Source organism: Mytilus trossulus, chromosome 14, assembly GCF_036588685.1.
Source record: "Mytilus trossulus isolate FHL-02 chromosome 14, PNRI_Mtr1.1.1.hap1, whole genome shotgun sequence".
NCBI lineage: Eukaryota > Metazoa > Mollusca > Bivalvia > Mytilida > Mytilidae > Mytilus > Mytilus trossulus.
In genome coordinates, this window is record NC_086386.1 from 10,115,062 (window position 1) to 10,138,772 (window position 23,711).

A 23,711-nucleotide genomic window follows, 5' to 3' on the forward strand; every position below is an offset into this window, starting at 1 on the left:
TGCACCTGAATATAGGTATCTTTTTTTGTTACCCCCATTGAAACAAATCTGATGATTTATGATGATTTATGATAGTTTGTTTGAGTGTAACCACAATGTAACCATTATGTCAATGGGGGTTACAAAACAAGGTAACTGAATTATGGTGCACATTTTGTGCCTTATATGATTTTTTTTTATTACATGATGATCCTTGGTGAATATTGAAGAGTGGCAAAGCCTCACCACTTGCGAAAGAGAAACTTGTCCTCACATGTTACTTCCCAGAAGCAGTTTAACAGGTTGGAAACAAACCCCCTGGATGGTGATTATACCTGTATAAAGGGATAAACCTTATTTAGAGGGATAATGTTATCCCTCTATAGAGGGTTTTTTGTGTTTGCACTGGATTTAAAGCAAATTAGGACAGAATGGCATTTTCTAATTATATTGGCTATAATCTCTAGCAGTATGTGCATCAACATATGGACTTTACTATAAATTGGGATAACCCGTTTTCTGCTAAAGTGACAAAACTTGAAATCTATTGTATACCTATCTGAACACCTGATCAACATCAAAAGGAATAGTTGACCTTTAAATATCATGTTAAATCTAACAATAGAAATTCTGTTCAGTGAGGCATAAGTGAGTAGAATTTACCTGATCATCACAGCTTTCAATCATGGTGAACAATATATATTTTATATTTAGTCAGATAAGCACCAAACTGGGCATGTGCATATTAATCTAAGTACACCAATTGGTGCAACAACTGTTGCAGGTTACTGCCATAAAAAGTAGAGAATGCCATTCTGTCCTATTTTTATTTAAATCCAGTCTAAACAAAGAATGCCATTCTGTCCTATTTTTATTTAAATCCAGTCTAAACAAAGAATGCCATTCTGTCCTATTTTTATTTAAATCCAGTCTAAACAAAAATACCCCTCTATAGAGGGATAATTTTATCCCTCTATAGAAGGTTTATCCCTCTATAGAAGGTTTATCCCTCTATACAGGTATAATCACCATCCAGGGGGTTTGTTCCCAACCTGTTTAATTTACACATGTTACAGAAAATTTAGTATATCCCTATGGGCCCTATCCCTATCAAAACAGAAAAGTGTTTTTTTACAAATGAAGCTAAACTGTTTAAAATGAATCCGGGTCCGTACGCCCTGATTCACGTTCGCCCTAGTACCTGTTCGCCCTGATACCTGTTCGCCCAGGGTCCATTCGCCCTGATTATTATTTTTTTCTAATTATTGTCTAGTGGCATAATTTTAAGTATTTGAACAAAATATGTCGAAGTTTGTTGAAAAATTCACCGAATATTTATATTGCCGCAATCAATTTCATCATTTTCCCTTTGATTGCAGTAGAATACTGGAATACAATGTATTTATCTTTGTTGATATTTGTTAACAAAATAATTGTATTCAGTCATTCACTAATGTATGCAGTATAACTGAGACTAGTCTCAGAGAATTATAATGAATGAACTTGTAAATCTGTTTTACAGTTCGTACATTTTTTTAAAATTAATTTCAAGCTGAATATATTATCAAAACAAATTTGTTGTTATAATATTATTAATCCATCAAAAGACAGGTATCACAATAAGCAGTGATCTGAATTATTTTGTCATAAAACAATAAATTAATGATCCTTAACAAGCCATAAACTTTTAGATATTTCCATGTTTCCATAAATTTCAAGAATATATACCATAGAAATATATCTGCTTAAGTTTATTCAACTTCAATGCCTGAATATTAATATTTTTTAGTAGGGCGAACGGACTCTAAGGGCGAACGAACTCAGGGCAAACGGACCCAGGGCGAACGGTCCCGATACCGTTTAAAATATATTTGACTGAAGATTTCAAGTCAAGTCAATTCAATTGTTTTTTTATACGCTGCGCAACACATCAGTTGTGTGATTAAGATAAATAATGAACCGTGATGGTAACTGAAGGTAAATATGGCCCTCGTCAAGTATTTTTTTTAATTTTTTTTGAATGTTGGTAGGATCGACAGTATTGTCTATTGATTAGTATTTGTTTGTGTTTACTTTACACTTACATTTTATAACAGTCGTACATTTGCAATGTTAAGTAATCATAGTCTAGGGTAAGACTGTCTGGAAAGTTTCTATAAATATTGTAATAGGTTAAAAATAGAGACAATCACAAAAATGGCGCTCTGTTTCTTCTTTCTCCGTGATGATCTATATCACGTGAACGTTTGAATGTAAATGTCAAATTCGCCCCATCACATACTCGCCCCACACAGTGTCGGTACCATTTAAAATAAATTGTTGACACCGAGAAATGTCTCACCTTTATATAATTTGATAGGAATATGCAAATGTATAAACTTTTAAACGTAAATCATGCAAAATATTCAAGTGAATAAAACAAAACTAAACTCAAGCAAAGGACTAACTAATTTTGGCGAAAAAGATTTGAATATTTATAATAGAAAGTGTTTCTGCCTTTTATATGTCATTTGTTGTTAGTTCGTCATTACCATCTTGTGTACTCATGATGAGATTGGATAGTGCGGTTCTAGTTTTAGTTTACATAGTGCCAGATTTTTTTCGGGTTATTTTTTTACGTGCTTGCAATGGTAATCATTTCCTTCTCTTCATCTTGACTGCATTTCAGAATTCTGGTAAGGCTCTTGACCTTGTTTCTAGATTTACAAAACTCTCTATATTTTTCACTTCTTCGGTTTTATTTCCATATACCGTGTGTAACATCTGCGTTTTTTTCCTTATTGCTTTCAATGTTTCTTGGTTGAGACCTACAGCTTTATTTTTTTTTGCTAGATTGTCCTATCTTTTTATGTGGCATGTGTTTACTTTGAAGTTCCAGGAGTTTGTTTATTGAAAAACATCTATTGTTTATTTGTAGACTTTCCTTTCATTATGTTGTTCCAGTCTTTATTGCTCAGATATGTGCTTAGTCCATCTAAGTCTGCTTTATCTTAAGTTGAATTTCAATACTGAGTGGTCGTTCTTTCCAAGTTCCGCATCAGAAATCATGCCCTCAGACTCTTTATTGGTCAGGAGTAGATATAATATACATGTTAATCTTGATTTATTATTCCTCGTGTTGATTTCATGAATATATTTTTGTATAAAAAATTCGTAAGGGTTCCGCGGAACCCAGTGTCTCGCCTACTTTTGCTGTAACTCCCAGGCTCAACAAAAATGAGGAAAACAATCAATAAAAATATTCCTACTGATATTATCTTTTGATTGTAAGATGCTTCTGTCCAAGTTTGGTATACATTTCAGGATAGTTTATGAATTGAATAAATGTTTTAAAAACTTAAAGTGCAGACTGTATATTATGTTAACTGGATTTATTTTTTTACAAAATTTACTTCTGGATACTATCTTATGATCATAAACAAGCTTCTGTCCAAGTTTGGTAAAAATCCAGTATAGTTTAAGAAAGATATTCAAATTTTAAAAACTTTAACCACAGAGTGAATGTAATGTTTCCCCGCAGAAAAACTAAGTCCATTTATAAGTAAAAATCAGAAAAAATGGAATTTTATTTTTGAAAAATTTACTCCTGGATACTATCTTATGATCATAAACAAGCTTCTGTCCAAGTTTGGTAGAAATCCAGTATAGTTTAAGAAAGTTATTAAATTTTCAAAAACTTTAACCACAGAGTGAATATTTGTGGACGCCGCCGCCAACGACGCCGACGGAATGTAGGATCGCTTAGCCTCGCTTTTTCGACTAAAGTCGAAGGCTCGACAAAAAGCAATCTCTGGCGCATTCAATGAATTAATTTATATTGAAAGATATGCCAATCATGGCTATAACAAGTACAAATGAAATATCATACGCATAGGCGGATCCAGAGGGAGAGGGGGCTGGGTTGCCCCTCCCCCCCCCCCTTTCGTGGGAAAAATTTTGTTATTTATATAGGGAATCATTGAAGCATGACTGGAGCGGGCCCCCTCTTAGGTCAGTCAGTCACTGATACGCGATTTCCTATAAACTGACCTATTCATAAGTGGGTAGGGGAATAAGCTTAATGGAAATGAAATGTTCCAATGCTAAAAAATATCATTGACTTATCATACGTGGATCGTATTAAACTGAACTGATCACAAATTTTACTGTGACAATTTTTTGTATATAAAAGAGTTCGGTCTTTCCCTGTACATATCTCAAAATTTTCCCTTTGGATTACAGGAGTTAAATATCGCTCAACCAACCCCTGAAAAAAATGTACATAAAAAAAAATTGTACAAAATATGTTCTACGCGCCAGTATCTGTACCAGCCTGGGATCAATATTTTTAAAAGATACATGTATATTTGTCTCAGCTGGAGATTTTTCGCACAATCATTCCCACTCTCAAAGCAACACACCATACTTAAATTTTTACTCATGCTGTACAAAAATAAAACAATTTAACATGTTGGGTTATTGTTGACATGATCAGTACACAGTGATAACTAATGATTTGACTGAACTAGTAAACATGACTAATGATAGAGCCCTCCCAAATAAAAAAAAAACACAAAAAATGACCCAAGTCATACTTTCGCTTAAAATGCCTTGGATAAATAGAACTACAATCATTTGAGCATATTTATATTGAAAGCTAAAGTGTTTAAAACTAGCACTGAACTCTGGAAAATCAACTTGCAGACTTTTTTTATAGTTTGATAGGTCCTTAGGTAACCTACTGCAAGGCTTAGTTTCTATCATCAATCTATCACTCACTATACTGGTACTATTGCTAGATCCAATGTACGTTCATTTTCTAATCACGGCTTTCCCGTTCTTCATTCGAGTCGACCCAATACTACAGGCTCTACTTGTCGTGTTAACAATTTGTTAGTATCTAGTCATATATTTCTCTATGTTTGTTGTATTATGTGTTTTAAAGGTGTTCTTCATCAATGGAATTGAGCAATTTTATTAACTAACAATTTGACATCTCCCTTGCGATGATGTGGGTTTTTTTTAAATATTATTGTGAAATACAGTGATATACTGGTATTGTCTATAATGACTCTGTTCGCGATGTTATACAATCCATCTGTACGTTCAGCTTAAAAGTTGACCTTAGACAGATTTGTCTATTTTTCTGTTCATATAGCTAATCAACAAGGATTTTAAAATGTGCTTTTTTAGCCTTGTTGTATAAACTCTTTTTTTCTTATTATTGTTTTGATCTCAATGTTGGTCCATTCAAAGCACAGTCCACCTGGTTGTCAGAATCTTGGGTGAAAAAGGTTTTGATATTAATTACATGTTGTAATATTTCTTTGAAGTCATTCCATCATTCAGTATTGTATGGTATTTGTTTTTTTAAAAAGATCACCAATCTAATTAAGATATAGATCTCTGATTTTGTTATACTACATAACGTAGTATAACGAAATTAGAGATCTATATTTTAAGGGTGCACGAGGGTTTAAATCATTTTTTTTAAATTTAATATATGATTTCTCTATATTTTTCTTGAAATGAACTTTATCTTATACTTAATAGAAAAATGAAATAAAAAAACGGGGTCACCGTTCATTTCAGCTCACAATCTGCCTTCGAAAGAAACATACATTTTTGTTATTGTCCTTTTTTTCTGTTCAACTAATAGGAGAAATAGCGGTAATATCGAAATAAAAAAAAGAACTAAATTACAACCAGATGCTCCACAGGGCGCAGCTTTATACGAACGCAGAAGTTGAACCCTGAACGTTGGGGAAAGTATGGACATAACATTCAAGCTGGATTCAGCTCTAAATTTGGATTGTGATTAAATAGTTGACACAAAAACAAACAAACATACAAACGATATAATTGATTGGTCAAATTTTCGACGTATAAGAAATAAATGCATAAACTATGTTCGATCAAGTAAAAAAAAATCTTAGAAAAGCAAATAAGTAAAGTTGATAGTATTCACACATTAAGCACTAAACAATGGTGGAAAACCATAAAAAATTTGATCGGACTACCAAACAAAAAATCAGCATATCCAACTTTAATTTTCAATAACCAATATATAGAAAGTGATTACGACAAGGCTACATATTTTAACGATTATTTCTGCGCTCAGTCTTCTGTTGATGATTCACATAATGTATTACCAATATTAGAAAATGATGAAATTAATAAACTAGAGGAACTGGTTATTAGTGAGCAGGATGTTGAAGATGTACTTTTGAATCTTGATATTTCAAAAGCTACAGGGCCTGATTTAATCAGTCCAAGACTCCTGAGGGCGGCAGCAACTGTCTTGAAGTATCCATTTACAAAACTTTTTAATCTATCCCTCTTAACAGGGAGGTTTCCAGATGTGTGGAAACTAGCAAATGTTATACCTGTTTATAAAAACAAAGGTGGCCCAGAATTTTTACTTAATTATAGACCTATATCTCTGCTGTCAAACATTGGTAAGACAATGGAGAGATGCATTTTTAAATACCTTTTTAACTTTATTATTACAAATTCTTTATTAACAAAATTCCAGTCTGGTTTCATCCCTGGTGATTCGACAGTAAACCAACTACTATGTATTATTAACGATTTTGGTAAAGCATTAGATGAAGGGAAAGAGGTCAGGGTAATTTTCTGCGACATTAGTCGAGCTTTCGACCGAGTTTGGCATAAAGGCTTACTATATAAGCTTAGAAAAATAGGAATTAATGGTAACTTGTTACTTTGGTTTGAAAGCTATTTAAACTCAAGAAGGCAACAGGTTGTCATTTGTGGAGAAACGTCCAATAACGAACATGTCTCAGCTGGGGTACCCCAAGGGTCTATCTTGGGTCCTATTTTATTTCTCATTTATATAAATGACATAGTCAATGACATCGAATGTGATATAAAACTTTTTGCTGATGACACCTCAATTTATATAGTGGTTGATAACGAATATGAAGCGGCAGAAAAGCTAAATAAAGATATTGAGAAAATACATAATTGGTCTAAGCAATGGCTTGTCAATTTCAACCCTAACAAAACAGAAATAATGACCATTTCAAAAAGGCATCATAAACCCCACCACCCGCCAGTGTATATGAATAATAATATCATAAAAGAAGTTGAGTCGCACAAGCATTTAGGGGTAATTATAAATGAAGATGGAAGCTGGAACAATCATGTAAAAATGATTATTGATAAGGCTATTCCTAGATTAGCATTATTTCGAAAGTTAAAGTTTAAACTTAAAAGGAAACATTTAGAAACTATTTATTTATCTTTCATACGCCCAGTCTTAGAATATGGGGACATTGTCTGGGATAACATACCTAATTATTTAAAAACATCTCTGGAAAACTTACAACTAGAAGCAGCAAGAATCGTTACAGGTGGTACTAAGGTAACATCGAGACAGTTGCTGTACGATGAAACCGGTTGGGAAACTCTCCAGTCTCGGCGTGATAAACATAAGTTATTAAAATTTCATCAAATGTTTCACGGAGATTGTCCTGATTATCTTTCTGTTTTAGTTCCAAATCAGAGACTAGATCTACACGACCACAGGACTAGGGGGTCTTCAAATTTACAAACTGTATTATGCAGAACAAGCTATTATCAAAAGTCATTTCTACCAGTCGTAGTAAACCTTTGGAACAATATTCCTGACGACATTCGTCTAAACCAATCAAAATCGGGTTTTAAAACTTATCTTTCTCAAAGTATTAATAAAATACCATTATATTTTCACTTCGGCTGTAGAAGAGAACAGATATGCTTAGCAAGACTAAGGCTCAAGAGTAGTGTTCTAAGGGACCATCTATTTAAAAAAAATCTAATCGAGAACTCACTGTGTTCCTGTGGTCGAGTAGAAACTACCTCTCATTATTTCTTTAAATGTCCAAAATATAATGAAATTCGAAGGGATACTATCGGGACGATCTCTTGTTCTAATCTTAAGATTATTTTATATGGGGATAGTCTAAAAGCTGACGAGGACAATATGCAAATATTTCATAAAGTTTCTGAATACATTAATAAAACAAAACGTTTTGAAAGTTAATCTAGTATATGTATATATATATTATATATTTAGACTTTTTTTTTTAAATATGATGTAAAATCGAGTGGATGACCCGGTGTAGTTGATTGTGGTCGGACGTGTGTGTTGGTTCCAGTGACTGTCTAGAAAAGTAAATAAGAGTTGACTGTTTCTTGTTTTTTTATTTTTTCATTTTTTTTTTCTCACTTTTTATTTTTTTCCTTTATTTTATTTGTTGTATTTTTTTATTTTGTGTGTGTGTGTGTTGATTTATTCAATGTATCATATGCTACCATAAAATGAATATACTGTTGGCACGTAATATTGTATGTTAAATAGATGTTTTTTGGTTTTTTTAGGGAGACGGATTTATAAAAGTTTTTCCAAACTTGTTTCCGAATCCCATATTTGTACTTTATGTAACATTGTAATATTTGTCTTGAAATTGTTTATTAATAAATATTGTTTAAACTAAATAGTTGACACAACATAAGTTTCTGACACAGAATGAATGTGAAGTTTTGCCTTTGAGCAATTCACTACGCTGTTGAATATTAATCCTCTCAAAAAATATGTTTGAAGAAATTATCTGTTCATTTATGAAATCTGAAATGAGGAAAATTAAACCCCCCCCCCCCCCCCCATTTTTTTCACATCCCCCTTTCGCTTATTCCAAAACTGATCTCAATTCGAATTTCTAATGGAGTTTGCAACAATAACTACTCATTTAAATACATCATAAAATATTAGACTGTAAAAAAGTGATTGTTATAACTGAATGGTAAAGATTGTTTTAATTTATCAGTTGGTCGTAAAAGTAAATTACATTGTATATTGTATAAAACAATAATTTAAGTTGATTCAACTACTATTCTGGACAAAGAAAGATAACTAAAAGAAAATTTGAAAATTTCTTGTTATAGCGCAATATTGTGCAATTATATATGTCTTGCTATTGTCCAAATACTGTGCAATTGAAAATACTTGCTATTGCACATTAATGTGCAATTGAATATTTCTTGCTATTGCGCAATACTGTGGAATTGAAAATTTCTTGCTATTGCACAATACTGTGCAATTATAGATTTCTTGCTATTGCTGAATACTGTGCAATTGAAAATTTCTTGCTATTGCACAATACTTATATAATAATTTTGGATCCCGATTTGGACCAACTTAAAAACTGGGCCGATAATAAAAAATCAAAGTACATGTTTAGATTCAGCATATCAAAGAACCCCAAGAAATCATTTTTTGTTAAAATCAAGCTTACTAGTTTAATTTTGGGCCATTTGAATCTACATACACTGTTAGATTTGGCAATCAAAGAACCCCAATAAGTTTAATTTTGGCCCCTTTTGGCCCTTAATTCGTTTGGACCAAAACTTGGAAAATCAATCCAAACCTTCCTTTTGTGGTCATAGACCTTATGTTAAAATTTCATTGATATCTATTCACTTATACTAAAGTTATTGCGCGAAAACCAAGAATAATGCTTATTTAGGCCCTTTATTGGCCCCTTATTCTTAAACTGTTGGAACCAAAACTCCCAAAATCAATCCAAACCTTCCTTTTGTAGTCATAAACCTTGTGTCAAAATTTCATAGTTTTCTATTAACTTAAACTAAAGTTAGAGTGCGAAAACTAAAAGTATTCGGACGACGCAGACGACGACGCCAACGTGATACCAATATACGACCAAAAAAAATTCAATTTTTGCGGTCGTATAGAAATGTAAACACTGAGATAATTTATTATATTGTATATAAGCACGATCGTTTTGTACTAAGGGCATGTAAGCACTCAGATTATCAATTACATTTAACTACATATTCAATTCAAAACAACAGATTTGCAATGTCTTATGGAAATTTTTAAGTTTAAGTGTGCATGCCTACACCAAACTTAGGGGACGGCCATTTGATATTCTGGCCGGGGGGGGGGGGGAGGATTTTGAAAATAAATAACTCAGCCTTGATAATCACAAAAATAAATGGTTTGTTCTGTGCTAGTTTGAAAATAAATAACCTCACTTGCAATGTATTGAAAATAAATAACTCAGCAGGTCTATAGCTTCTAGGGCCTTCAGCGGTTCCAAAACCCTTCAAAATTTTTTTTGACTCGCTCCGCTCGGCAAAATATGTTTGACAATACTTTTGAAAGAGACTGGGTAAAACCAACTAAATTAACTTTAATACTATGCATGTATGCTCAAGCCATTGTTCCACTACTAAATTGTCTATTCTTCTTACCAGTACACTTGGTACAATCAAAAACCTGATAATAAATTGTTCAAATAAGGCCTTCGAAAAAAGTGGAATTAATTACTTTTGGAGTGTCAAGAACTCGTTGGAAGTACTTGATAGATTGCATGCTTATATTGGTGATTTTGAATCTCTTCAAAGTTTTGATTTTTCTACCCTGTATACCACAGTGCCTCACATGCATTCTCATTAAGAAAAAAATCACCCACCTAATTAAATGGGCGTTTAAAAAGTCAGAATGTGAATATATATGTTCAAACTCTTTTAGGTATTTTTTTTAGCAGCAATCAACAAAAAAAACTATGTCAATTTGACATGCTTTGATACTATATATGCCCTTGAATTTTTACTAGATAACATTTTTGTTCGCTTTGGGGATTCCGTATATCGTCAGGTTATCGGAATTCCAATTGGGACTAACTGTGCACCACTTATTGCGGACCTGTTTTTGTATTGCTATGAGTTACAATTTATGACAAAAATCAGCAAAGACCCATCGAAACAACATCTGATAAACAAATTTTATAATACTTTTAGATATTTGGATGATATTTTGGCTCTCAATAATGACGACTTCAGTATGTATACTAAAGAAATTTATCCTGTTGAACTTACTTTAAATAAAGCTAATACTACATGTAACAATGACCACTGCCCTTTCCTCGATCTTGATATCTATATCACTAACGGAAAGCTTAATACTAAAATTTATGATAAAAGAGATAATTTTTCATTTCCTATTGAATATCAAGAAAGAAAATACATCCCGAAATTGATACTCAATAGTTTTCCTAGAAAATATTCACATCCCTTGGGAATAATTCGGTGTACGTCCAGTTGCATATATTTTACATGAATGTCGGAACAATTTTGATGATGACGAATTTCGTCCTTTATTCGAGAACAATCTAATTGATATATAAATCTGTGAGTTTACTATGTTCTTAACTTCGATGAACCAAAACAAGTTATATATTGACCTGTATTTAAATCAAATTGTTTCTTTTTTTCTTCTTCTTCTTTTGGTATACAATAGTCTATTGAATTCGTTGATTACATACTGTTGGCATACGTGGACTAGTCTATTTACAAAACTTTTACCCCAATTTAAAAAAAAAATGTTTCTTTCTTATGTTCAATGTATACATGTATACATATTTTAAAATGCGCTATAGTTCCGTAACTTTATATCCAGGCGTATGTACACACGAATCGTCGACAAGTGCGCACATTTTTTTAAATCAATATTTCTGGTATGTTCCAATCTGTCCTAAACTATTGACAACGAGTATATATTACATTTTCCCAAATTAACCCTTGGAAAAATATGTAAATAGATTTGTATTTCTTCAATTTTTTGTTTTTTTTGTATTATTTTTTTTTTATAAATAATATTCTTTACACCAGAAATGTTATTTATAAACAAGCGTATGAGTTAAGTAATGACTAGTATATTATATCACTCTCGGACACGCAAGACAAAAATGTATATTATACATGCACCTGATAGTTCAAAATGGAAAGTTATAAGTTACGGTCGTGTACACTGATCAATACATACAGAAGTGAAACGATGAATGAACTTGCAAGCCCGCCGGACAGGAAATCGATTGAATACCTGTACGTGTCACAAGTACACCCCTTCCAATACCTTTGGGAGTAATACCTTTAGCTATGCTGGCGATCAGATGAGGGAAGATCCGAATTTATCTAAATAAAGTTTATTACTTTAAAGAATTATGAAGGAATTAGATTTTCGAAAACAATTTCCACGGAACACTTATTTATGATTTGAACTTTGACTTTTTAACTAATTCCAATATTAACAGTTTAAAAATAACAGACTATATGGTTATTTAAAAAATTAAGAACATTTTCCGTATCAAGTTAGTCATTCAGATAAAACAACCGTACGATTGACAAGATATCGACACGCAATTACGACTACATCGTTTACTGTAGTTTTGTTCCTTTGTGGTTTATAGACATATCGCGATTTTTCATCGGAGAAGGTGACAAAATGGCGGAAAGCAGAGAACTGATACTCAAAATTTAAAATCGATAGTGATCTCTTATTTAGCGGAATAAAACTTTAATATCTATAAATTTTAGCATTTTTATACAGATTGGACATAATATCAATTTTCGATTTTTTTGCGAAGTTTCCCTTTAATTATCCATTTTTAGATGGTGACGTTCCCTTGTCACCATCTTACGGTGTTTATATATCTCATCTTGTACGATTCGCTCGTGTATGTAACAATGTTTTATATTTTAACGAGAGAAATTTATGTATCACTGAAAAATTATTACACCAGGGTTTTCGATATCACAAACTAGTCAAAACATTTACTAAATTTTATCATCGGTATAAGGACATCATTCGTAAATATAGCTCAACATGCAGACTTCTTATACGTTCAGGTATTTCACATCCATTTTTTTTATGGAAATATTCTTTATAAAGCACACAAATGTCAGTATTCACCTCAGAAACTAACAAAACCTTTAAATAGACTTATCAAGAAGGGATATAGTTACGATACTGTTGTCAGGTCATTAAAGATTGCTTATTTCGGCGTTTATATTGATTCACTTATAGGGTCTTTGCATCGGAACTAAACACATTTATTAAAAAAAACACAGTTGTTGGCATGACACGGGTTATGTTCTTCTCATATATGTTATGATGGTATGATATTAAACCCCTAACGGGAAGGATTGTGCCTGATATTCATATGATGAAATCATAATCTTTCAATCTGTTTAATTGAAGTCTGGAACTGGCATGTCAGTTAACTGCTAGAAGTCTGTTGTGGTTTATGTATTATTGTCATTTTGTTTATTTTCTTTGGTTACATCTTCTGAAATTAGACTCGGACTTCTCTTGAATTGAATTTTAAATGTGCGTATTGTTATGCATTTACTTTTCTACATTGGCTAGAGGTATAGGGGAGGGTTGAAATCTCATAAACATGTTTAACCCCGCCGCATTTTTGCGCCTGTCCTAAGTCAGGAGCCTCTGGCCTTTGTAAGTCTTGTATTTTTTTTATTTTAGTTTCTTGTGTACAATTTGAAAATTAGTATGGCGTTCATTATCACTGAACTAGTATATATTTGTAGTGGCCAGTTGAAGGACGCCTCCGTGTGCGGGAATTTCTCACTACATTGAAGACCTGTTGGTGACCTTCTGCTGTTGTTTTTTCTCTGGTCGGGTTGTTGTCTCTTTGACACATTCCCATTTCCATTCTCAATTTTATATTGCTTGGGAATATGGATGATTCATTTTGTGAAGAAACTTATAAAATACTAAATCTAATTATATATATATACCAATTGTTTGAAATGAGCACTTCACAAGCTGTCAATAGATTTCAAGACGCCCTAAACATAAAAAGTGTCTATATTTTGAGTTAGAGGCGATGAAATTTTCTATAATTTTGATATAATTTGTCCCAAAAGTAGTACAACACACTGTAAAATTTTCTTTGAGAAAGCGCGGGTGGGATTTTTTTTTTTATTTTCATTTATGTTCTAAAAGAAATGCAGTACAACATAATTATGGTGTCGGACCAATTATTTAACAAATATTTAATAAATTGTATGTTTACGAATATCATAAATATAGTTGTGAAAATGAATAATCAGTCCCTTGCTTTAATGAAAATGAAAAATCTTGCTTCAATAGTGCAGAAAATGAATAATCTGTCCTCTCAGTTTACAAAAATAAATAACCGATCAACAAAAAATCCTCCTGCCCCCACCCCCCCCCCCCCCCCCCTCCAGAATATCAAATGGTTGTCCGTCCCCTTAAGAGAGTGAATTTCGTTGAGACTATTTTTCAGTTTTGAAAACTATACCAACAAAAGTGCTTTAAAAGCTTTAATTGTTACACAAAATTGTATTTAAGTAATTAATTGGGAATGCGCACCGTCTAATTTTTCTTTTTTCATTGTTGTGTAAATGGCAAATATAACACCGTGAGATTCCAATCCAATATGATTTTATAATTTAAAGTCATAATAAACAACCCGAAAATTATTTAATTCAAGCAGTGGTACAAGAGACAATACAATGGCATAAAAAGTAATGATACTGAGGTTTTCTAACTGTTTGATGGTCTTATAGATGTGCATTATTTGTAATATGTGCATCATTTCGTTTTATTGAAAGCTGGACATTTACAGTAAGCGGAGCAAGGAACCTGCGTGTGCACCCCTAACATATTACGCTTTTTGTGACGTTGCGTCACTGTCTTTATACATATTGGAATAACTTAATTTTGGATGACTTGTACATAAAGTGTCTTTTGATTGGCTGACGTTGTGTTGTTTATCAGCTCATATATATAATTTTGTCATTCCTCAATTAAAAAACATTTGTTATAATTGGTGTATATTGTTCAGTAATTGCTATAGAAGCACTATAATAACAAGAAATAACGTAGTTTCGAACAGGATAATAATAAGTGCCTGTTTTGTCTTCTTTATGTGACTTTTAGGAATATTGTTTTAAAAATTCTTCTTATTTTTCCTGGTTCGATACATGTTATGTTAAATCTAATTTTCCCTCTATAATTATAATTAACTCTTGTGAGTAAGTTTGCTCTTGATTTAAGGACACAGAGCCTAAATTAGTAATTGAACCTCAAACTTGTTGAGACAGTGTAGACTTTTTTATATAGATTTTTTGAATATAAAAAAGAATTCCATATTCACTAAATTCAATCAGGGAATCTGTAATAATGTATAAACGATCTTTTAAATTATATCCAAATTATAAACATATAAACATATTTAAAATATATGTCAACCCATTTGCCAATGGTTCTCCGGTATACCTACTGAAATTGTTTCAGATGTTACATGTTTTGTAAACCCGGACCCGATTTACTGTATCCACTTACAAAACATTACGGTATTGTTCATACATATTATTTCTGTTATCATTTAAATTACAGTGAAGTTTTAAAGTTATATTTTGATATGATTATAACATATATATACATTTCAAAGTTACAATCAACTTAGTTTCTATTGCCGTTTCAAAAGTGGAATTCACGAAAACTGACTCAACAATTATTATATAACGATATGGCTACAAAAAAATGATCGGACAATTAGAAAATATACCACTCACCTTAATAAAATAAATTTTCAGATAACTGAGCTTTCGTACGAGAACGTTAAGTATCGAATGTCGAACCCAACAAATAATATCTGTTAATAAACACAAATTAACGTGATTTTCTATTATTAGAAAAGGGAAAATACAGTGTTTACCTGTTTTAACCAGTTTTAACTGAGTGAAGTTGGAATTGACCATTGAAAATGTGGAAAAACGCCCCTTTTAACAAAGTTAGCTACGCCTTGTTACGCCTATCAGTTGAATATGATTTATTTTTAGTAAAGGGAATTTTAACCTGTTCTGGTTCTCTCTAGATGTATCCATTTACTTTAGCAACAGTTCTTTTCTCTGACTTTTACTCCCAGTCTTGCATTATTAATTGCGTTCGATAAATCAACGTTAACATGCAGTCATTTCTCCGTATTATTTTCATAGACCCTGTCTAGTAGTTCTGTACGACAATCGACACCCGTAAAAAGCAACAGAAATCTTACAAGTTTCTTAAAGGCTAAAACACAATTTGTATTTTCATGATTTGACATTATGTACGTCCTTCAGTAAAGCTGAATTTATATAATTATGAATTTACTAGGGTACTTTTTCTAAAAATGAGGGTACTTGTTATATGGCCTTCCAAATACCGTTTCGATCCATAACATCACTGAAGAGACATTTATTGTCGAAATCCGGATCTGGTGTACTAAAAACGTATTGACACCGTATGTTTGTGGCATAACATCGTGGCCACAAGTTAAAAACAAATTCTGTTTAGTATTAAACTTATATTAAGATCCGTTTTGTAAAAAAATAGTATAATTAAACATGAATGGACTATAGCAAATTTGTTGTGAATATTTAAAGAAATCAAACCATTTACCCATGTTTTAATATGGTGCGTTGTCATTTTTAACTTAGGATTTAAACTTAGCCATTTTTATTCTTTTTTAACCAGTTATACACGTACTAGCGGATCTATACATAGTATATCGTTGTCCGTCCATCCGTCGTCAGCATGTCGGAAAATAACTGAAAAACACATACTAGTAACCAATTTACACGAAACTTTGGTGAATTGATTATATCTATTGAGGTATCCTCCCTTTCCAATTTTATGAATTCTAGATTTTACGTTTCCGAGTTATAGGATTTTATTAAACAAACTAGATGCTCTATAAGCAACTAGGTCCAGTAGTTTCATAGAAAGTTTTTTGTAAAAGTTAACGCACAACGACGCACGTCAAGTTATAAGAAAATCTCACTTGACTCTTTTAGGCCAGGTGAGCAAATGCTGAGTTCACACGTAATTCGAATTCGATTCGCATCAACAAATTGAATTAGTTCAATTCGCATTCGAAACGTTTTACATCCTATGCTGAGCTCACATGCAAGTAATTCGAAGTCGATATGCATTAACTAATTCGAATTAGATTTGTTCGCATTCGAAACGTTAAAATACGTCCTAACTACGGGGCGCCGAATGGGACTCTTGTGGTTTTGTACAAAATTCAATTCTGTCATAACAAAATCATTTTTGTCTTACAAAACTATGTGCTACAGACTTGTTTTGTGAGAACTTCAATTTTGTGATGACAAAATTCATTTGTGTAGACAAAATTCATTTTTGTCATGACAAAATTCATTTTTGTAGACAAAATTCATATTTGTCATGACAAAAGTCAATTTTGTCTTAAAGGTATGCAAATATAAACATATTTGCATACAAAATTGACTTTTGTTACCTGATATGGAAATTAAATCACAAAAGTCAATTGTGTACGGTAAGATTCAATTTTGTGAGACAAGATTGACTTTTGTGAAACAAAATTAACTTTTGTGAGACTAAATTGACTTTTGTGAGACAAAATTGACTTTTGTGAGACAAAATTGACTTTTGTGAGACAAAATTGACTTTTGTGAGACAAAATTCAATTTTGTCATTTTTGTTGAGACAAAAGTCAATTTTGTTAATTTTGTTGAGACAAAAGTCAATTTTGTAAATTTTGTTGAGACAAAAGTCGATTTTGTTAATTTTGTTGAGACAAAAGTCAATTTTGTCAATTTTGTTGAGACAAAAGTCAATTTTGTCAATTTTGTTGAGACAAAAGTCAATTTTGTGACGACAAAATTCATTTTTGTGATGACAAAATTCAATTTTGTAACAACAAAATTGACTTTTGTGAGACAAAATTGACTTTCGTCAGACAAAATTGACTTTCGTGAGACAAAAATCAATTTTGTTGAGACAAAATTCAATTTTGTTAATTTTGTTGAGACAAAATTCAATTTTGTTAATTTTGTTGAGACAAAATTCAATTTTGTCAATTTTGTTCAGACAAAATTCAATTTTGTTAATTTTGTTGAGACAAAATTCAATTTTGTCAATTTTGTTGAGACAAAAGTCAATTTTGTTGAGACAAAAGTCAATTTTGTCAATTTTGTCTCACAAAAATCAATTTTGTGTAACAAAAGTCAATTTTGTGTTACAAAAGTCAATTTTGTGTAACAAAAGTCAATTTTGTGTAACAAAAGTCAATTTTGTGTAACAAAAGTCATTTTTGTGTAACAAAAGTCAATTTTGTGTAACAAAAGTCAATTTTGTGTAACAAAAGTCAATTTTGTGTAACAAAAGTCAATTTTGTGTAACAAAAGTCGATTTTGTATGCAAATTAGTTCACAGAAACCAAGCTAAACTAATTTAAATACAAAATTGACTTTTGTCGCTCAATTTACAAATTAGGTAACAAAAGTCAAGTCTGTGTAACAAAAATTAATTTTGTCATGACAAAAGTGACTTTTTTCCGCTTATAGATAATTTTGTATGACAAAATTTCAAATTTGTAGTATGATACAAATTTTGTTAAACTGAACTCATTTTTGTTGAACAAAAGTCACTTTTGTCCGTACAAAATTGATTTTTGAGTACAAAACCACAAGAGTCCCATTCGGCGCCCCGTACTAACGTCAAATCTAATTCGAATTGAAATGCGCGACAAAAAAGCTAAACTGTCCAAACGTATTGAATTAACAGAAGCGTATCTCTAATGCCAATTGAAGAGAGTGTGAATGCGTTTGGCGAATTCCGGATTAAATGTACGTGCCTCGGTCACACCTTACCGGATATGACGGACGCCTAACGGATGAAAATAAAAGTTGTCCGTTGACAAATTGTTATCCGTTGGGAGTCCGTTGATGTACTAACCAACTAAAACGGACGCCTAACGAATGCATAACGGACATGCAACGGACGAGAAACGGAGACGTACCGGACAGAACGGATGTCGAACGTACATCCAACGGACGAGTACCGCATAACACGGACACCTAACGGAAGCGTACCGGATAAAACGAATAAACAAGATATACGAAAAAATTAAAGGCGAAAATAATAATGCATGTAAATCGCATTAAAATTAAAAAAATGTTTTGTGTAACTGGTTTAGGTTTGTTCTTCCAAAACCAGTTAAATGCCGCTAAAGGGCAGTGTCTGACCTGAATAACAGCTGCTTTATTGTGAAGATCTGCTCTTACTCTAAGATCGATTATGAATAAAGCAGCAACCATTTGATTTTCGGGGGGGGGGGGGGGGGGGGGGGGGGGCTATGGATTTTTTTGGAAAAAAATGTTTGATTCTTGTTTTTGGAGAAAAAATAATTTGTTTTTGACCCTGAGAAAAAAAAATTGTCTGTTTCACCCTCAGCTGCCACTGTATGACAACATGCTAAAATTGAAAGAAAAAAAAATGTTTTTGACTTTTCGCCAAATAAATAGATAGTTTTTGGCCGAAGGCGAACAAAAAGTTTGTCCGGAAAAAAAATCCATAGCCCCCCCCCCCCCCCCCCGGAAAATCAAATGGTTACTGCCTAATAAGAATTCACGAACTTTAAGAAATCTAATTAATCTAATTGACTAATTTCTGATGAGAAACTTTCAATTGGCAGTTATCCGTTTCAGATCCGTTCATCATCCGTTTTATCCGTTATACGTCCGGTAGAAGTCCGTTCACATTCGTTCAACATCAGTTTTATCCGTTAAACGTCCGGTAGAAGTCCGTTGGTGAATTTATCTGCCAAACCTCCAACGAATGTATAACGGACACGTAACGGATACAAAACGGAAACGAAACGGACGGGTACCGTACAAAACAGACGACTAACGGACGCATAGCGGACGCCCAACGGACATTTCATCCGTTAGACGTCCGTTCAAAGTTTTGAACATGCTCAAAATTTTACACCCGACAGAACGGACGTCGACGGATAAGACGTTCGCTTAACGGACATGCAACGGATATGGACGGACGTCTAACGGATAAGAACGGACGTCTAACGGACATGAACGGGGTCAAAGGCGATGTCTGATTGACCTGCCCGTAGAATATGTAAAAGAGCCTAACATGAACGGATCCAGCCATTTTAAAAAAGGGGGTTCCTAACCCAGGATAAAAGGGAAAGGGGGGGGGGGGGGGTCCAACTACATGTCCACATTCAAATGCATTGGTCGTCCCAAAAAAGGTGGGTTTCAACCCCTAGACCCCCCCCTGGATCTGCCACTGTCTTAGCTTCACCAAGTCCATGGTGTCATTCCATCCCAAGTTTGCAATGAAATGACAGGCGATTATAAAACAGTTTGTAAAACATTATTGGGCTTTACACTGCTTGAAAGATTTATATGTTTTCTTTAAATGAGCCAGAAATTATTCAAAAATTAATTAAAGTAAATTCAATTAACCTAGACTCATTTTTGCATCAATAAAATTTTATATATAAATAAACAAGAAATAATAGTAACAGGATGATGCTACGAAGTCTTCCAAACAGAGCTTTCATAATTTGTCATTCCCATGGTCGCCTGACATTGGGCAAAGTCCAGTACATAGTTTATTGTCCCAAACAAGACATATATAATGATGCAAAAATGCGTGATGCTTAAAGATAAGATTTATTAATAAATTACAAGTAAAGCATTCGTGAATAAAGGAAGAATTACACAGAAGTTAAAGAGAATATTTGTCATTTAATTGTAAAATTAAATGACAGAAAAATAAACGTAAATAAAATAAATTAAAGAAAGTTTAACTTGTTTATAGAACAATTTCCTAAAAATATAAATGTAAAGTATTTAATCTTTTAAGCATATTTGATAACGTTGTCTCAAAAATGTCCCCAGCTAATTGATAAATGTGTCAGCTTCGAAAGCATAAAGATAATTGTATATACTTTTAAATTAATAGACTTGAACAATTAAGATTAAGTAATTCTGCCTTTAACCGACAAAATCCATTGTTTTTTTTAAAAGAGATCAGAGAAAGCTATTGTAATGAGTAACAAAATATTACGTGTCAAACTTAAGTCCAGTCTGCTATATAAAGTCGTGCAAAACTATTTGGTTCACTAGACTGTGAACCAGAATAAAATGTAGTTAGCAGACTGGATTGTCTTTTAAAGGTTAGTAAAAATGTTAAATTTGTTTAATAGTTTATCTTATAAATTTTAGCAGAAAAGAGTTTAAAGAATTAAAAGATGTTTTCTAGTAAAGTAATTTTAATCACATTCACAAGTAAAATCGTGGTACAGTTTAAATAAATAAGAGGCAAAGTTTGAGATAAAATTTAGGTAAATGATTTGTATAAAATATTCTTAACATATAAAAAAGAAATTAACTTATTCGTATAGATAACTTTGAAAATACAATTCTTCATTTGATATTTGATTGAATATTAAAAGTAAACGAAATAAGGGGAGATAACAGATTACACGACTGTTCATTTATGGCGCGTATACTATTGTCGGGTTTTGTATTATTGTTCGATTGATATCGCGAAATATTTGATGTATAACTATGATGGAAAAGTTATGTAATCTTTATTGTAACTATTGTAAATATAAGACTAGACTGTGAACCAGAATAAAATGTAGTTAGCAGACTGGATTGTCTTTTAAAGGTCCCGTTGTCATGCCGAGTCCAAGCTAGTTCCCAAACAATGTAACATCTATGTGAGCAGTTCCCCGTAAAAAGAATCGATAAAACCACGTAAGAAAGACTACAACACGAATCACAAACACGGGACCAAGTTCCCGCATAAGATATTTAAGTACAAAATTAATGAGCCTTCTAATTCTATTTGGCATAGCCCCGTTTGTCTCACTCGTAAGACAATCATTCCCAAAAAATGGGTACAATTCGAATGTAGACACTGTTCAAAAATAAATTTCAACTGAGCAGAGAGAGAGTGCTGTTTTCTTTTGTGTCTATATCTAGTCTGTCATTTTTTAAATTTTTACTTACACCATTTTAGTTGTTTTCAAGTTTTAGCATTTTTTGTAAGACAAGGTAAGTATGAATGTATCGGAGGTTAGTGTTGTATAAAGTCATCTTAAAAATTGCATTAGAGATAAACACAAGGTTTAAATCAAGGCCCATGTGAAATGGGTTACATTTACCACCATAACAAACTGATTTATACGTATCATTCTGTATATATTGAAAGCAAATACCAATTTTAAGGTCTGAATTAATAAAGCGTTTAAAAAATAATTCAAATTAGTAGTTTTCACAACTTATTTAGTAATGAATTTAAACTAATGAAATGTTATGCTGTATAATAGTTTAGTTTCATAATACAGCTTTCCAGGAAAAACCCTATTATATATGTTTTGCATCACTTGTTTGTATTTTGTATGCTTGTATTAATCCACACCCCCATCTTTGTTACGGAGGTTGATATCAAACCAGTATCTAAATGGTGATACATAGTAACACTTAACTCTTTAATGCTAGCCTTTCTAATCAATTTATTGACATTACAAACTAAAAAACTGTTTTCTATCAAGTTATATGTTTTTATTTAGTCAAATGGACTTGTTCTTGTTAAAATCTCCGTAACGATTCACGAACTTTCACTCAAAAATATTTTTTACCTAAACCGAATAATGTTCAACTTAATTTTATTAGCTCTATACAGATAATGTCATCTTCGTTCACACTATAATGTATATATTATACTCAACTATGAAGTTTTGGAGTCAAATAGTTTCATTTCAAAAAATTCTATCCTCCATAACGACATTTAAAACCTCCATAACGGACAATTCTAGTTCTTACCAACATCAAACATATAAATGAATGTAAATATTGGAATTAAATGACAAACAAGACAACAGAATTACACATTTTTCTTAGTAAATCCTTATCGAAGAAGGGTAGAGTCCTGTTAGAGAAAAACACTTTTTTTCCTTAAATTTCTATCCTCCGTAACGTAAAACAATGATGTCGTCTATGATTGACATCACCTTTAGATATTTATTAGTGATAATTGATGGACTGATTTGGTATCTATAACAATGTACAAGAATTTCAATTGGTATGATCGTGTTTACATGCATGTTTAGAATTTTTTTATTTGCATAACCTCCGTTACATTGATGGGTCCTAAATAATCTTGAAAATGTTTGCTATAAACCGCTGTTAAAGTTATGATTGTCGTCATTATGACACAAGTTGTGTTGTAGACTATTTTAAATCTAAGAAAATAGCTGATATAACATGTATTAAACGTTATAATGTTGCTCACATAATAGGGAAAAACAAGTTAACCTACCTTTCTCACAACAACATTTTTTTCTCAAAATCTGTATTTTGTTTGTCTGTTTCTTTTATAATAAATGCTGTCTGGTACAAAAATGACTTTCGGCAGTGTCAGCACCGCTGATACTGATAAAAATAAGTCTGACAACTTAATTGTAAATAACTGCGTCACGGAGGTTATTTTAACGGAGGTTAGTTTTATTTACATTATACATGGAAATATGTAACAATATTGTTGAGTTGCTTTCTCAAAACTGATTATTGAGAAGCTTTATGGGTGCTTTCAATGAAATAATCATCATTTGATTTGTTCTTGGTAAGTGCGTTGCAGAATACGCGTTACGTAGGTTAGATTCTTATATGTGACAATCGAAAAATAGAGAAAAAGAAGATTTTTTTCAATTTTTCGTTTCATTGCAATAATTGTTAAAGGCAGGATTTTAATATTTGATGTATCAACTTTGCTTAAAGTCATTTTAGGCATGATATCCAATCATATAAATATGTTTTGACTGTACCTAAAGATACGTTACGGTAGGTTATACGTTTATCGGCGACATTGGTTTCATGGGTAAATCAAAGTGTATATTTTAACTTTTGATTCTAAAATATTTTTGTGGATAAAAATCAATATAGTGTCAAATCAAAAATGCAAATCTAATCATGATTTAGATGAAATAAAGTATTTTAATTCACACCGATGTTTGGAGTTTTTCTTGGCGACATTCGGAATTCGTGTGATTTCCGTATAT

General features: G+C 32.2%; 1 protein-coding gene across 3 annotated transcripts in view; it reads right to left on the reverse strand.

Moving 5' to 3' along the window:
• Positions 1-15,463, reverse strand: part of LOC134695888 (nuclear pore complex protein Nup98-Nup96-like) — a 60,612-nt gene extending 45,149 nt beyond the window's left edge. For 2 of the 3 annotated variants that reach the window (XM_063557362.1, XM_063557360.1), the window contains exon 1: positions 2,064-2,213. The gene's annotated coding sequence lies outside the window, so the exon portion shown is untranslated. Of the gene's footprint in view, positions 1-2,063; positions 2,214-15,387 lie in introns of those variants that run through there. The other variant, XM_063557361.1, reaches the window with a different exon arrangement.
• Between the last annotated feature and the right edge of the window lie 8,248 nt (positions 15,464-23,711).